The sequence below is a fragment of the Rattus rattus genome, chromosome 7 (assembly GCF_011064425.1).
Source record: "Rattus rattus isolate New Zealand chromosome 7, Rrattus_CSIRO_v1, whole genome shotgun sequence".
NCBI lineage: Eukaryota > Metazoa > Chordata > Mammalia > Rodentia > Muridae > Rattus > Rattus rattus.
The window spans coordinates 87,079,969-87,094,589 of record NC_046160.1 but is presented as its reverse complement, the minus strand read 5'-3'; the positions used below and the strand labels follow the sequence as shown (position 1 = coordinate 87,094,589).

Below are 14,621 nucleotides of genomic sequence, written 5' to 3'. Positions count from 1 at the left end.
CTGGGTGGAACATTGCACGTTTATTTTAGAACGAGTATATATAAAAGAAATAAAAGGAAATAAAAGGATAGTGTTTCATGGTCCAAGAAGGAGTGTCTTTCTTAACTCCAGGTCTACCCTGATCTGCCGCAAGTAATGAATCCTTCCCCGTTGTATCTTCTGACTGTGCTCTGGAGAAAACTCACCAAACACAAGCACATTACCTGGCATTGCTGATTCTCTGAATGGTAGACGCAGGGAGAGCAAACTTCATGCTCAAGAGAGTTCACTCTACTATCAACAAGACAGAGTATGTGGATAAGACAAACCTACCAACCGATAAACAAAATTAAACTTAAAAGTGTCCACAGTTGCATGACATACATTTGAGGCAGCAGGAACTTGAAGCGCCATGGTTATCTGCACAAGATTGGGTGGGTCACAATCTCATCTTCAGTGGAAGAGGGCCCACGGGGCTGATAAGATGCTCTCAGTACAGTAAATAACCTCCCACTCACCTCCTTGCAGGAAACTAATTAAACTCAAAGGGGCACACACAAGAAGACACAAAAGTAGGAAAAAGACTGGAGAAGAAGGCTTCTTGCAAGAGAGGAAGTGAGAGGGAAATGGAGCACTGAACAACTAAGCCTCTAAACCTCGTTATGTCAGTGTCGGGAGATGTACCTCAGTTGGCGATGCTCTTGCCTTGCTCGCTGGTTTGATCCCCAGCATTGTGTAAAACAGGCATGGTGTTACGTGTCGGTAAACTCAGTAGTAGGGAGGTAGAGGCAGGAGGGTTGGAGGCTCGAAGTCACCTTGCTACATAGTGAGTTTGAAGCTGACATGGGCTATATAAAACTATGAGAGAGAGAGAGAGAGAGAGAGAGAGAGAGAGAGAGAGAGAGAGAGAGAGAGAGATTGATTCCACAGTAGGAATCAGCGATACTCGTCTAGCATATATGAAGCCTTGTGTTTCATCCCCAGAACTAAAGGAAACAACACCACACACACACACACACACACACACACACACACACACACACCCCAAGTAGCATCTCCTGTGCTCTTCTTCTTTTTTTTAATAATAGATTTATTTATGCAAGAATAGAATCGTCATTGCTAAACTCAGTAGGGGATGTTAAATTTTCTGTCCAATTCTCCTTTCTGGATAAGTCTTTCATTTCTGTCCCTGTCTGTTTTGAACATAATACCAGAAAACGAGAGGCCTAAGACCTGCCACAGCTCCTAAAAGTGAGCTCTTGGGAGTGGGTCTGAAACTAGGATAAACCATTTGTTGATCTTGCCAACGAATCAAGGCAGGTTCCTCGATGTGCGTTTGGTGTTTGGGGTCGTTGCACTGAAGCAAGTACTCCCGTTTAAGCTGGGCCCTTACGCTCAAGCGCTCGACCTGCGCCTTTCGCAGCAGGGTCGAGGGTACTGGGGAGAGTGGCTAGGGGCGCAGGCTTTTACTTGGAGCCGATGTCTTGGTTCTCCTGTGTTCTTCTTCTTTTTTGTTTGTTTGTTTGTTTTTGTTTTTGTTTTTGTTGTTGTTGTTGTTTTTCTGGAGCTGAGGACCGAACCCAGGGCCTTGCGCTTGCTAGGCAAACGCTTTACCACTGAGCTCAAATCCCCAACCCTCCTGTGCTCTTCTTAATTTTACAAATGATTACTGTGTTCCCTGTTTTACAGCAGAGTCCACAGCCCTAGGCCTGCCCAGTAAAGAGTGGCGAATCAGGAATCAACTCTGTTCCATTTAATCCCAGAATCCCTGCTCTTTAACACACAGACATGTGATAACAGATCTGGCTCCGGGTTTGGAATTTCTGTAGCTATTTCTGCTGCCATAGCAGCGTGTTCATGCTTTCCTTAGGCTTTGGTCTAAATATTTTTGAAAAGTGACCGTTTAATTTTAAAATTAGCTTGGTTCCCTAGAGATAAACTCTTTAAAGGTCAGATGTTAACTTAATCCTCTTTGGGTTATCATCGAAAAGGATCACTGGAATTGAGCTTGACCGAGCTGCCTTGCGGGCTTGGGGACCCACAGTCTCTTCCGAACCACTGAGTACAGATACGGCTGTTCCGGGAAGGGGCACTTTCTATGCCTTTGATAGCAGGCGCATTTGTTTTTCTTGACAAGAGCCCAAGTAAAAAGACTTAATATCCATCTTCAATGTGAATAGAATCGTCCGCACTGACATTAGATCCTCAGCCCCAGGGAACACCAGGCTGGCCACAGTTGGCCAGCATGACAGGGGCGGGTCAGAAAGGGTGGGCTCCAGACACGCCCTAAGGCTTGTCTACACTCCAAGGAGCTTCTATAGGAAAAATACCTCGCAGAGGACCTGGTTCACACCACACTCTGAATTTCCAGGATATTAGCCCAGCAGACAGTTTGCCAGAGAAGAGCAAAACTGTCAGCTCAGAGTCAACACAGAAGAAACGCATGATACAAGACAGGCGTCCCAAGTCGCTGCTATCTCCTCGGGGAAAGATGGGGTGGGCTGGATCCCTGAGAAAATACTGCAGGAAGAATACCCAGGGTGAAGGCTGAGCCTGCTGTGTCCCTCAGCCACCTGGCTGCTGTTCCCACAGCACCGAGGACCCTCCAGCCTTCCTCCCATTGGCTGGGAGGATAATGCATCCAGTAGGGCCTTTCCTGGAAATGTTAAAACTAGAAGAAAAGGGAAAAAAATGTGCATCTCCGAGTCCCCGTGAAAGGAAGAGAAGCTAGGATTGTCACCAGTCTCTTTTAGTCCTGTGCTGGGAGATGTAGGGAATTAACTCGACTACAGAGAGACCAGACCAAGGGAAGCCATGGGGGACCCTCCAGGGCCAGGCTCAGCTGCCTCTGAAGTCTGGCTGTGTTTCTTTCTGATCAGCTCAAATTCTCATCTAACTTTGGGTACTAAGCATCTGTCCCTTGTGACGAAGAAAACCCTCCTCACGTGGAGGCAATGAATGAATTTGAGGTAGTTCTCTCGTTTTATTTTTATATCCTCTCTTCTAAATGGATAGGCATATCTTTTTGACTAGGGACACTCTTCTCCCGTTTTAAAGTCTGCAGGGTGATGCCAGGCAGTGGTGTTACCCGCCTTTAATCTCGGCACTTGGGAGAGAGAGACAGGTGGATTCCTGAGTTCGAGGCCGGCCAGAGTGAGTTCCAGGACTGCCAGGGCTAGAGGGGAGAAATGGGAAAAGATGGGTTTGTATTGAATATTAAGCACAAGATTGAGGATTAGTGAAGTGCATTTCATTAATGTTCTCCATCATTAATCCTGACAATTGCTGTTAGGGAAGAATCGGTTCATTTTGACAGTGCAGTTCAGATATGTGGTCGTAATGATTTTCTGATCTTTTTGTCCCATCCTTTCTTTCTCTCACTCTTTTAACATCTGGGGAAATTTCTATGTGTCCTCTCTAAAGCGCTCTCCAGTTTGCATAGAAGAAAGAAAAAAGTTCTGAGTGTTTGAATTCAGATTCAGCTCACTTTCACAAACAACACATTCCAACTTTTTTTTTTCTTTTACAAATTGTAAACATTTGTTCTAAAATTGAGAGCATGTGTGTGGAGAGGTGGCTCAGTGGTTAAGGGCACTGGCTGCTGCTGCAGAGAACTCCAGTTTAGTTCCCAGCACCTACATGGTGGCTTACGGCAGTCTGGACTCCATTTCCAGGGGGTTTAATGCTTTCTTCTACCTTCCAAAACAGCATGAAAATGGTGCACATGTAGACGTGCAGGCAAACACACATACACATGAAACAAAATAAATACATCTTTAAAAAAATTAGAGAGCAAAAGAAAAGGAAAACCTTAGATTCCAAGCTCTGTTATAAGTCAGGGGCCAACAAACTATAACCAGCAGGGTTAAAGTGTTGTAAAATAAAGTTTTATTGAAACACAGTCATGCCAAAGTAGTTCTGTGTGTCTGTGTCTGCTTTGCACTTAGAACAAGCAGTGTTGAGTTGGAAGAAAGTGATCTGCAAAGCCTAAGACATTTGCTGTTGGCTTCTTTCAGTTTCTTAATTCTTGCCTAAGGAAGTTCTATAGAGGAGGAAGAGAATAAGGAAGGGGAGAGGTATATAGAGATAGAGATACATAGATACATAGATAACAGATGATAGATAGATACATACATATATATATATATATACAGATGATAGATAAGTAGATAGGTAGGTAGATATAATGATACATACATAGATACATAGATAGATACATAGATAATAGATGATATATATCCACAGATGATAGATAAGTAGATAGATAGGTACATAGAATGATACATACATAGATACATAATACATAGCTAGATATGTAATACATGGATACATAGATAGATACATAGATACATAGACATTTTTTCTCTGCAAAAGGAGGTTGGCTTGGTCTGCAGAGAAAAAGGGAATGGTACAGGAGTTTAAGAGCTGGACCTCAGAGCTTCTTGGGCCCTGGAGAACAGTCAGAGCCCATCCTGAGCTAAGCCCAAGTTGAGTCAGAAATCTCAAGGTGTCTTCTGGCTGATCCTTATCTTATGCCTGGCTCCTCAAGCTAATGTGAAGAAGTCCTTACTACTGTGTGTGTGTGTGGTGTGTGTGTGTGTGTGTGTGTGTGTGTGTGTGTGTGTGTGTGTGTTGATGTATTGTAGCTGGTCCTGGAGAGAAGGGATGGGAAGAGAGGAAGAGATGGGTGTAGCTTGGCCAGTCATCATATGTGTGTATGAGGGTGTTCGTGTGAGATGACATCTGGTGTTTCCCTGGCTCTGCATGGCTCTCAACCTTGTCTCTTTAAAGCTAGTGTTCACCCATGGCTGGCCAGCAGGCCCTCCTTCAACAAGTTCTCCCCCTTCCCTGACTCCCGCATCCTCTGGGTTACAGATGCATGCATGATCACTACTCTCAGCTGTTTGGTTTTGTCTGTCTGTCTGTCTGTCTGTCTGCCTGTCTTGTTTTGCTTTGGAGGCAGGGTTTCTTTGTATAACAGCTCTGGTTATCCCGGAACTCACTTTGTAGAACAGGATGGCCTCAAACTCAAAACTCTGCCTGCTTCTGCTTCCCGAGTGCTAGGATTAAAGGAATGCGCTGTCGCGTCCAGCTAGTCTCAGCTCTTTAACGTGTGTGCTGGGCATCTGAACGCAGGCCCTTCAGCTTGCACAACAGGCCCTTTACCAACTAAGCCATCTCCCCAGCCCAGAGTTCTTGTGGATAGAGGGGACTATCTGTTTGCCATCAGCTAATTGTTCCTGCTTGGGAATGGGTCTAAAGTGTCATTGGTTTAGGACAATGGATGGAGGTCTTCTGTTGCCTTTTTAGAGTCTGGTCCAGAACACTGTAGAAGATGCCAAGTAAACGCCTTGGTACTCTTTGGTCCTCTTCAGTCTTGAAGGGGTTGAGACAGTTTAGATATTGCCAGTTGCTCCTCAAGTGACTGGTTATGTCCACATGGAGTTAAGCAAGAGTGTGACCTCAAGTAAAGGAGACAGACATCAAATAAAGGCAGAGATGGCTTTTCCCCCACCTTAGTTACCTGCAGGAATAAGCAAAGAGTCAGTGCTTTTCAGCAGAGGCAGCTCCTAATGCCTGTTATGTAACCGGTGGGAATAGAAACAGTATCTAAATACCAGCGAAGACAAAAGATGTCACATGACCCAGATACCTCACTCTTTTTTTTTTTTTTTTTTTTTTTTTTTGAGCTGGGGACCGAACCCAGGGCCTTGCGCTTCCTAGGCAAGTGCTCTACCACTGAGCTAAATCCCAGCCCCCAGATACCTCACTCTTAATGCCAGGATAATTTTTGGAGCCCTATTTCAGGATGTAGAGAAGCAGAAACAGAAGACAGATCTTTGGCTAAGTGGTTCCCAAAAGGTGTTAGGTGGGCTGCTGGGAGGGTGTCAGCTCTCTGACAACAGACCCAGTCTTCCAGGGCATTCTTTGGAAATTCTGCCTAGCAGAGAGTCAGCAGCCTTAGGACAATAATCCTAGTGCCTGAGGTTTTGCTGCTGTGACAGACACAGCCTCTTCACTGTCCAGCCACCAGCTACACACAGACCATAACTACTTAGCCCTTAAATTGTTTGTGCAACCTGAATTTTCGTTTTCCTCTCTAATATGCACAAAGCTTCTTCAGAGATCTTGCAAGACTGTTTGCCTTTGGCATGCTAGAACATTGTGATGGAATTGCATTGAATTGTGAGTCAAAGTCACCTTGGACTATTTAAGCCCTTTACCTCACCTTTTGTATTTGACCTAACTAACACCCTTGTGCTAGATAGATTTATGGAAATGAGGCACCTTAGGGGACCACCTCTGGGTGCCAGCAACACTAGAGCTACAAATGTTACATCCGAAGCCTAAGACACTCAGCTTTCCAAAAAGCATCCACCCATGTAACTGGTTAATATCTTGATGTGACTTTTTGATGCTGTTGTTCTAAGTCATGTAATCTTTTTCATTGTGGACCATGTCATTGCACGGTAACCTGGATCTCTCTTCCTCAAGTCACGATCACTCGTACAAAGCTGGGAACAAACTTCTTCTCCTTCTCCTTCATCTTTTCCTTTTGCCCTTAAAGTAGAAGTGTCATCTCCTGTGGATACATCTGACGTCTTTTAATTTATAAGTTAAATAGTTCAGGGTTAGGATGTAGCTCAGTGGTAGACAGCTTTCATGAGGCCCAAGGTTCTGACCCAGCGCAGAAGAAGAGGGAAAGCAGAGGAGGAGAGAAGCAGGGGAGGAGAGGAAGGAAAGCAGGGGAGAAGAGAAACCAGGCAGCCACAGTTCCAGTGCAAGATACAAGATTATTTTCCAGGTACAAAATGTTCTCATACCACTTCAAAAATTACAAGGGGGAATTGAAAGGCCTGGCTTAGGGAACAGTGAACATCGTGGCCTGTTTTGTTTTGTTTGAGTCCCCCTCAGCATTGTCTCTGAAGTGAATTCCTGAGTGTTCTGGCAAGTTCTCAGACATAACATCAGAGAGGGCGCCTCTGGAGCAAAACACAGGTCGCTTGCCACGGAGATGTGGGTGCCTCAAGAGCTTTGATTTCATCCTGATGGTCCGCCTGACGCTGCTGTGGGAAGTCGGACAAAGAGTTCTGAGATGAAGGAAAACAGAAAGAAAAGGAAACAGACAAGCCCCAAGTAAGGAGATGAGGATGCAGAGTTGGGGCGAGCAGGGCGGGGCAGAGCAGCATCCTCCGTTGCTGGCTTTTCCTGCCCAGCCCTGAGCAACCCCTCCCTGTCTCTGCGCTCAGCTATATTTGCCAGCCCCATCCCTTCTTTCCTCCGGTGAAAGCCTGTAATTACAGACACCAGGTGCGGCGGCTCTCTCGCCTCTCCGGTGACTTCGGCAGTCAGAGCTGTGAATAGTAATTTGCCAACCACCATCGAAGTTTCCTTTCAAAAGCAGGATACGCTGGGTGTCATGTTACATCACTCAGAAGCCTGAGACAATAGAAGAGGAAATAGAATTTACCCGGGTAACAAAGGAGTCTGCAGCTCATTTTTCTTTCGCCCTGGTTAGGGGAGGACTGAATGCTGCCTCTAAGCGGACAGCGGCAGTCCAGAAGCGGGGAAGGAAGGGAGGGGCTCAAGGCAGAAGAAGCATGGGTAATGCGTGCTGCCGTGCCTCGAGTCCCGTGTGTGCTATTTGTTCCAACGCCAAACTGGAGTGAAGCAACCTCGCACAGGTTGTAAGTGGGTGCCCCAGAGTGATTTAGAGGCTGGTCCTAAAGGCAGCCTTCTTAGGTTCAAATCCTAGCTTTACCAATTCGTAGTGTTGTACGCCTGCAGGTCACACACCTTCTCAACCCCCTTTTTCATTTACATAATAGTACTGACTGATTCTGTCTCTGTCTCTGTCACTCTCCTCCTTTCTTCTTTCCCCTTTCTCCTTTCTCCTTCCTCCCTCTCTCAACTTCTCTCACTCTCTCCTCTCTCTCTCTTCTCTCCACCTTCCGACTCTCCTGGCTTTTCTGCTGCTTCTTCGCTGTGGTGGAGACAGTCCCTAGGGCCTCAGGCATGCTAGATAAACACTCTGACACTTAGCCATAGACCCGCCTGCCTGTTCATGACAATTCTCACCTTTGTGTCCTGGTGCTATTTTGAAGATTTAAATGTCAGGATTCTAAGTACCTGGCTGTACTATACAGAGAACTATAAATACTAGCCTTGTGCCGGTGTCTGGTCGGCTGCTTAACCTGGGCCTATGTGACCAGGCTGAGGCCAGGGAGCAAGCAGCCTGTGTATGGCCCCCAGGAGCAAGCCCTCTGTGTATATGCCAGAGCAAGCCTCCTGTCCTGACAGCAGTAGGACATCCATGCATAACCTTTCCAAGGGAACATCGCAGAGGATTTTCAGAGACAGCCATGGTGTAGCTTGAATACAGTACAGTAGCTGGGGTAACTGTAAGGAAGTATACATATCTGAATTTTCGAATATCACCTTTTCCATCTATTTGCCCATAATGTACAGTTAGTTCTTGGCTAAGTTTCCCATTTAATATACAGATTACTGAATGACAGACGGGATTGTGATGAGAGACATCACAGAAGCTGAGCGGGGTGGCCTAACTGTGATCTCAGCACTCAGCACCTTGAGAGTAGGCTGTTGGATCTGGCCACATAGTGAAACCTATCTCAAAAACAAAACAAAACATCCCACAAAACTACTACTACCACCAAACAATAAGAAATAACCAATAGCCATAGCAGACAGCCTGGACTTCAAAATACAGTTGACAGTAATGTAGGGGTTTGCTAGGGAGGTGCTCGCCCATTTCTGAGAAGTACACCATGTGAGGCAGGATGCTCTGGGATACACACAACATCTGGAGGTAGATTCTTGGGAAGCAGTGAGGCCTATGACTGCAGTAAATTGCCACGGATTGTTCTTGGCCTATGTATTAGCTAGTTTTCTGTTGCTGTGATAAAACATATAACCAAGGCAACTTACTGGAGAGTTTATTTTGGTTTATGATTCCACAGGGCTAAGAGGACATCATGGCCTTCATTAACATTGAGTTGAAACCAACATGAGCTCTCTCCCCTTCTTGATTATAGGCACATACCTGGCAGATAACATAGACCAGTACACATAGAGTAGGGGTGTGACTTTTCAGTGAGTTGGGAGAGGCACATTTAGTCAAACCATTCATACAAGCAAACCAGGCAATTTAGGACATAATGCAGGTACTTTGTCCTTTGCAGAGAATGCATAAAATTTTAATTGAGAATGGATAAAATTTTAATTCCTGATGACCTTTTCTATTGTCTTCTCTACTGCCTAACTTACTGACCCCTGTCCTTCCCCTAGACCCATATTGCTCCACTCCTGAAAAGGACAAAAGACAGCAGAGGTCCACCTCAAGGAGATGTTCCATCCCTAATTTTGCTGAATTCCCATGTCCAGGTTTGGAACTGATAGGGATTGTGTTTCCAGGATTAGTAGTCTGATCAGTCTTAGTTTTAAGGGGTCTGGGGTCCAACTGACAGTCCATCTGTCGTTGTCCTCAGTGGCCTTTTTTCCAGGGATGAGACAAGCTACTTTGCCAGCAGTTGGGATGGTGAGTAGTTTCACTGCTCCCAGGGGGTGTGGCTTGGTGGCTATCTATAAGCAGTAACCTTCTCAGCCTCCAGCACCTGCCATCCTTGTTTATCTGGTTTGACCACTTCTTGCTTTGCCCAGTCAGTCTTGATCCAGAGTATATTCCTACGTAGTAGAGGCCCCACTGGTTCAAGGGCCATATATCTGGTGGCCAAGCCTGCTGCTCTGTTGCCCTTGGTTTCTGGGAAATCCCCTTTTCCATGTTCTTTGCAATGGACTTTGGCCACCATCTTGATTAACCACATAGCTTTCGATAGGACTGATTTCTTCTCCATTTTGATATCTTTTTCCTGCTGTGATTAGCAATTCTCTTTCCCTGTTGGAGCCCCAAGGACATGGGTCATGACAAAGGCATATCGGCTACCAGCAGATGACTTGAGTCAATGTTAATCAGCTCCACTCATCCAGCCGAGGCTCCCCTGCTGAAACATTGTGCCCAGATAGCCTTACTTTGGGTCATCAGCACTGCCTCTGTGTACCTGATCCCATCTTGGATGAAACTGTTCCTGTCTGTGAATAAAATACCTCGTCTGATATGGCCAATGGAACATTGGTCAGATTAGTTGTATAGGCTGGAATGAGTCAGGTCAGTCTACACAATAAAATCATGTAGAGGACCCATGGGTCCTCGTCTGGCAGGAGACTGGCAGAGTTTGAGGGCTGACATCCTATGGAACTGAATGTGGGGTTATTCAGAAGAGGGCTTGGTATTGGGTCACTTGGGCATTAGACATCCATCTCTCCCCTCAAGAGGCCCCAACAGAGTGTGGGACTGTCAGGAGCAGAATGTGTCCTAAAGTTAATTTGTCAGCTTCTTTTATCATCAGGGCAGTGGCAGCTACAGTCCTTATAACACAGGCCATCCTGCTCTGACCAGGCCAAGTCTCTTGGACAGATATCATTGGTCTTTTCCATAATCCCAGGATGCGTATGAGGAGGCTATGTCTCTGGCCTCATCACTATACAAGTGGAATGACTTAGTAATGACTGGAAGGGCTGGGTCAGGGACCTTTCTCAAGGCTTGGAAGTCTCTCTGTTCCAACTCAGTCTACTGCCAGTGCTGGTATAGTGAAGTTTGGCTCTCTCAGAAAATCCCAACATCAGTTGCTAGTAGTATCAGTCACTCCCAAGTATTCCTGCACCTGTGTCTTCTGATGTGGGGGTGGGGACTTACAGGATGGCTGCTGTGACATTGAAACTCAGCTTTTCTTTATCTAGGCTGTAGCCTGGGCACATGACCTGAGGGTCACACTGATGAGCCTTCTTGCCTGAAACTCTATGCCACAGAGCTTGGAGGGGCTCTAAAAAGGTCTTCCTTTTCTTGTCCACATTCCTCCTCAGTGGTCAGAGCTATGAGGAGGCCATCAACATACTGCAGCAGGGTATTTTTGGGATATCTTTATGTAAATTACAGCAGCTCTACACACAGGACTCCATCAAACATTGCTGATGAGTCACTAAACCCCTTCTCCTGGGCTATCTTCCTCAGTTTCTCTCTTGTCTGTCTCCCCAAAGGCAGTGAACACAGCTCAGCAGACTTTCTTTCCCAGCTGTCTTTAGTGAAATCTTGACTGTTGTAACCTTTAAGAAATTTCCAAAAGTGGAGACCTATTCATCCTTTTGAATCCCTCTAACTTCTGGCGCTTTGTCCTTATGTTTAGGGCCGACTTCACAACAAATGCAATACAATGGTTTTCTGATTTTCATGTCACAGAGCCATCCCAGAAACTCATCCATCCCAGCAGGTAACTCACCAGGCCCTGAGTCCCTGACCTACTTTGGAAAAGTTTCTGGTTTTTTTTTTTTTTTTTGTCTCTTTTAATCCAACTAATAATATTTGGCAGAAAAAAAAGTCCATTGCCCTCTTACCTTAAAACAGTATCCAATAGGCTGATGAGGGCCTCCAGCTTTTTAAAAAGGAGAGGTTTGGGTCTTCTGATTTAAAAGTCATTGTTAGAGAAGGAGACATAAACCTGAATGTATTTGTTGTACTTCCATTTTTTCCCCTGGTGTAACTTGGGGAAGTACTTCCTCCTTCCCAAGTGCAACCAGGTGCATAGAACAGGCCAGAAAAGGAGTAGAGAGCATAATGGCTCAGGGATCTACTGTGTCTCCTCCTCGCACAGACTCTGAGGCCCTCTACATAGATCAGGCCCCCAGGACTATGAGTGGGACTCAAACGACTAAACAAGCTGGATGTGAGGAATCAGGAGTTGGAAAGGGGAGGCAGACCAAGTTTCTATGGCAGGTGAGGCTGAGAGAATAGATGAAGGTTTGGAGTTTCTCTGGGTGACCTGGTGGGGCTAAAATAATCTGGGTGTCCAATATGAGGGAACAGGTTTTAAGCTAAGGTGTTGAGTGTGTCCTGTGCCAGAGAAAGCCATTGTTTATCACAGTAAAACTGGTGGCTACAGCCTGCTTTGGAGCAGCAGGCGTTGCCATAGCAACAGCACTAACTGGTCGTAGTCACTACTAGAAGGAAGATAGTAGAGGGTGGGCAGTCCCGGAGTAGCTGTGTAAGCCTGTGGAAAATCATGTACCATTTTGGGGTAGCTGTGGCTGTGGTCTTGGGATGGTTCACCCTTCCCCTTCAATTTTAGAAATGTTTCTCCAATGCACAGAAGTGAAAGAAACAAGAAGAGATACACAGACTGTGCTGGATAATTTTATGTTAACTTGACCCAAAAGTCTTTGGAGAGTCTTTGGAGAGTGATCTCAATTAAAAAAAAAAAAAAAAGTTTCTAGGGCTGGGGAGATTCAGCAGTTAAGAGCTCTGACTGCTCTTCCAGAGAGGTCCTGAGTTCAATTCCCAGCAACCACATGGTGGCTCACAACCATCTGTAATGAGATCTGATGCCCTCTTTTGGTGTGTCTGCAGACAGTGACAGTGTACTAATATACATAAAATAAATAATTTTAAAAAATGTTTCCATAAGATGGGGCTGTAGATAAGCCTGTAGGACATTTTATTAATTAATGATTGATGGGGAGGGCCCAGCCATTTTGGATGGTACCAACCCTGGGCTGTTGGTCCTGGGTTCTACAAGTAAGTAGCACTCCTCCGTGGCCTCTGCATCAGCTCCTGCCGGTTCCTGTTTGAGTTCCTGTTCTCACTGCTTTGGATGAACTGTTTGTTACATGGAATTGAGTAAAACAAACCCTTTCCTCCTCAAGTTGCTTTTGCCATGGTATTTCACCACAGCAACAGTAACCCTAAATAAAACACAGTCATGCAGAGAGCTACAGTAAAGACAACCAGTAGCAGACACCACACAGTCATACACCTGGACAGACCAGGAGAGTCCAGTCACACAGATCCCAGACACAGAGTCTACAGTTATGTTTGACTTTTCCTTTACTGTCCTAACCAGATGGTGCCTTCTATAGATCAAACTTACCTTGGAGGTTCTCAGACAAGACGACTTTCAATTTACCTTTCCCGCTTCAGGTGGCCATGTCAGTGTACTCCTGGAGTGTTTGGCAATGATACATCATGGGGCTCAGAACATCTCAGGGTGCACACTCCCTTAAGTGTCCTCTCCAGCAGACACAGTCTTCACACTCCAGCGGTTCCTGAGCACATCAGGGTCTAATGTCTGGGGATCTTGCTGGAGCCTCCAAAATGTTGCAAGGAGCCCACCAGAGCTAACCAGACAGTTTATAGCCAATTGGAAGTCTTTATTCCAACCAGCTGGGGTTACACTCAGGTATTTGGCAGACCCAAGCATTTACACCAAGGAACTTTTAGAAGCAAACCCCACACTTGGGTATCTCACTCAGCAGCTGAGAGGATGGGAAGGGGTGTTGCACAAATAACCAGTTTAACAGAAGCTAAGTTAAGCTGGTAGCTTGAGGAGGGCTCTGTGTAAACGTGCAGTTTTACAGAAGCTATGATAAGTTGGCTGGGGCATCTTGGCCTTCAGTCCTAGAAGAGAACTGGGTAATTTCCCACGGGATTCTCCATCAAGGAGATCAAATTGTAGTTAAACCTGAAATGGCCCAAGCAAGAGTATAAGATGAAGAAGCCTCTACATTGTCTTGACTGAAAACCAGGGGCTCAAGTCCTGAACCCTGGGGAGTATTTTTCATTCAAACACAGCAGCCCACCACAGATCCTTGCTCTAGTTGCCTGCCACTACCCACTTTCTATTTCCTTTGTAGCTTTCTGTGGTAAGTTAAACAGGAATGGCCCCGTAGACTCACGTGTTTGAATGCTCGGCAATAGGGAGTGGCACTATTAGTGGTGTCCTCTCATTGGAGTAGGTGTGGCTTTGTTGGAGGTGTGTCCCTAAGAGTTAGGCTTTCATGTCTCAGAAACTCAAGCCATGCCCAGTGTGGCATTCGCTCCCTGCTGCCTGTGGATAAGATGTAGAACTTTCAGCTCCTTCTCCAGAACCATGTCTGCCCACATGCCGTAAATATAAATGTAGCTTTTATTTCCGCAGATGAAGTGATGAGATGAGAGCCATATCTAAGCTTTACAACTACACAGCATGGGCTGAGCCCAGTGTGTTTCTAACTATCCCTAGGCCCAGGCCTGGAAACTTCTAGCCTCCATACAATCCAATCTTCTCCAAGCCCATACCTCTGCCTGCTAACTTAGGCCTAGAATGTTTCAGCCTCCAAGAGTTACTGCTGAATAAATTCACCCTTTCTAGCATTGTCTGAACTCTGGCTGGCTGGTTCAACCTAGCTGTTCTGGCTCAAACACCTCTCCAAGCTGACTGATTCAAATTAGTTTCTCTCAGCTTCTGACTGAATTGCTGTGCTTAGAAGAACTGCTTCTGAGCTCTATGAACTGAACTACTCCAAACTCAACTACTCTGCTCTGAACTAAACTGCACTCAACTAAACTACTCCGAACTGAACCGAACTGAACTGAATTCTACTCTCTATCCCTCACTGTTCTTAAATAGCCTCTCTTCCTTGTGATTTGGTCATATCCCTATCTGACTCATTCTGTCAACTCTTTCTCTAATTGATTGTCTGCCCCTCAATTACACATCATTGTTTGGGATTAAAAGTGTGTGCTAAAGGCACGT

At 45.7% G+C, this 14,621-nt stretch overlaps 1 pseudogene; it reads right to left on the bottom strand.

Annotated features, from left to right (window-relative positions):
* Window positions 1–1,104: 1,104 nt before the first annotated feature.
* LOC116906132 lies at window positions 1,105–3,705 on the bottom strand (annotated as a pseudogene).
* Between the last annotated feature and the right edge of the window lie 10,916 nt (window positions 3,706–14,621).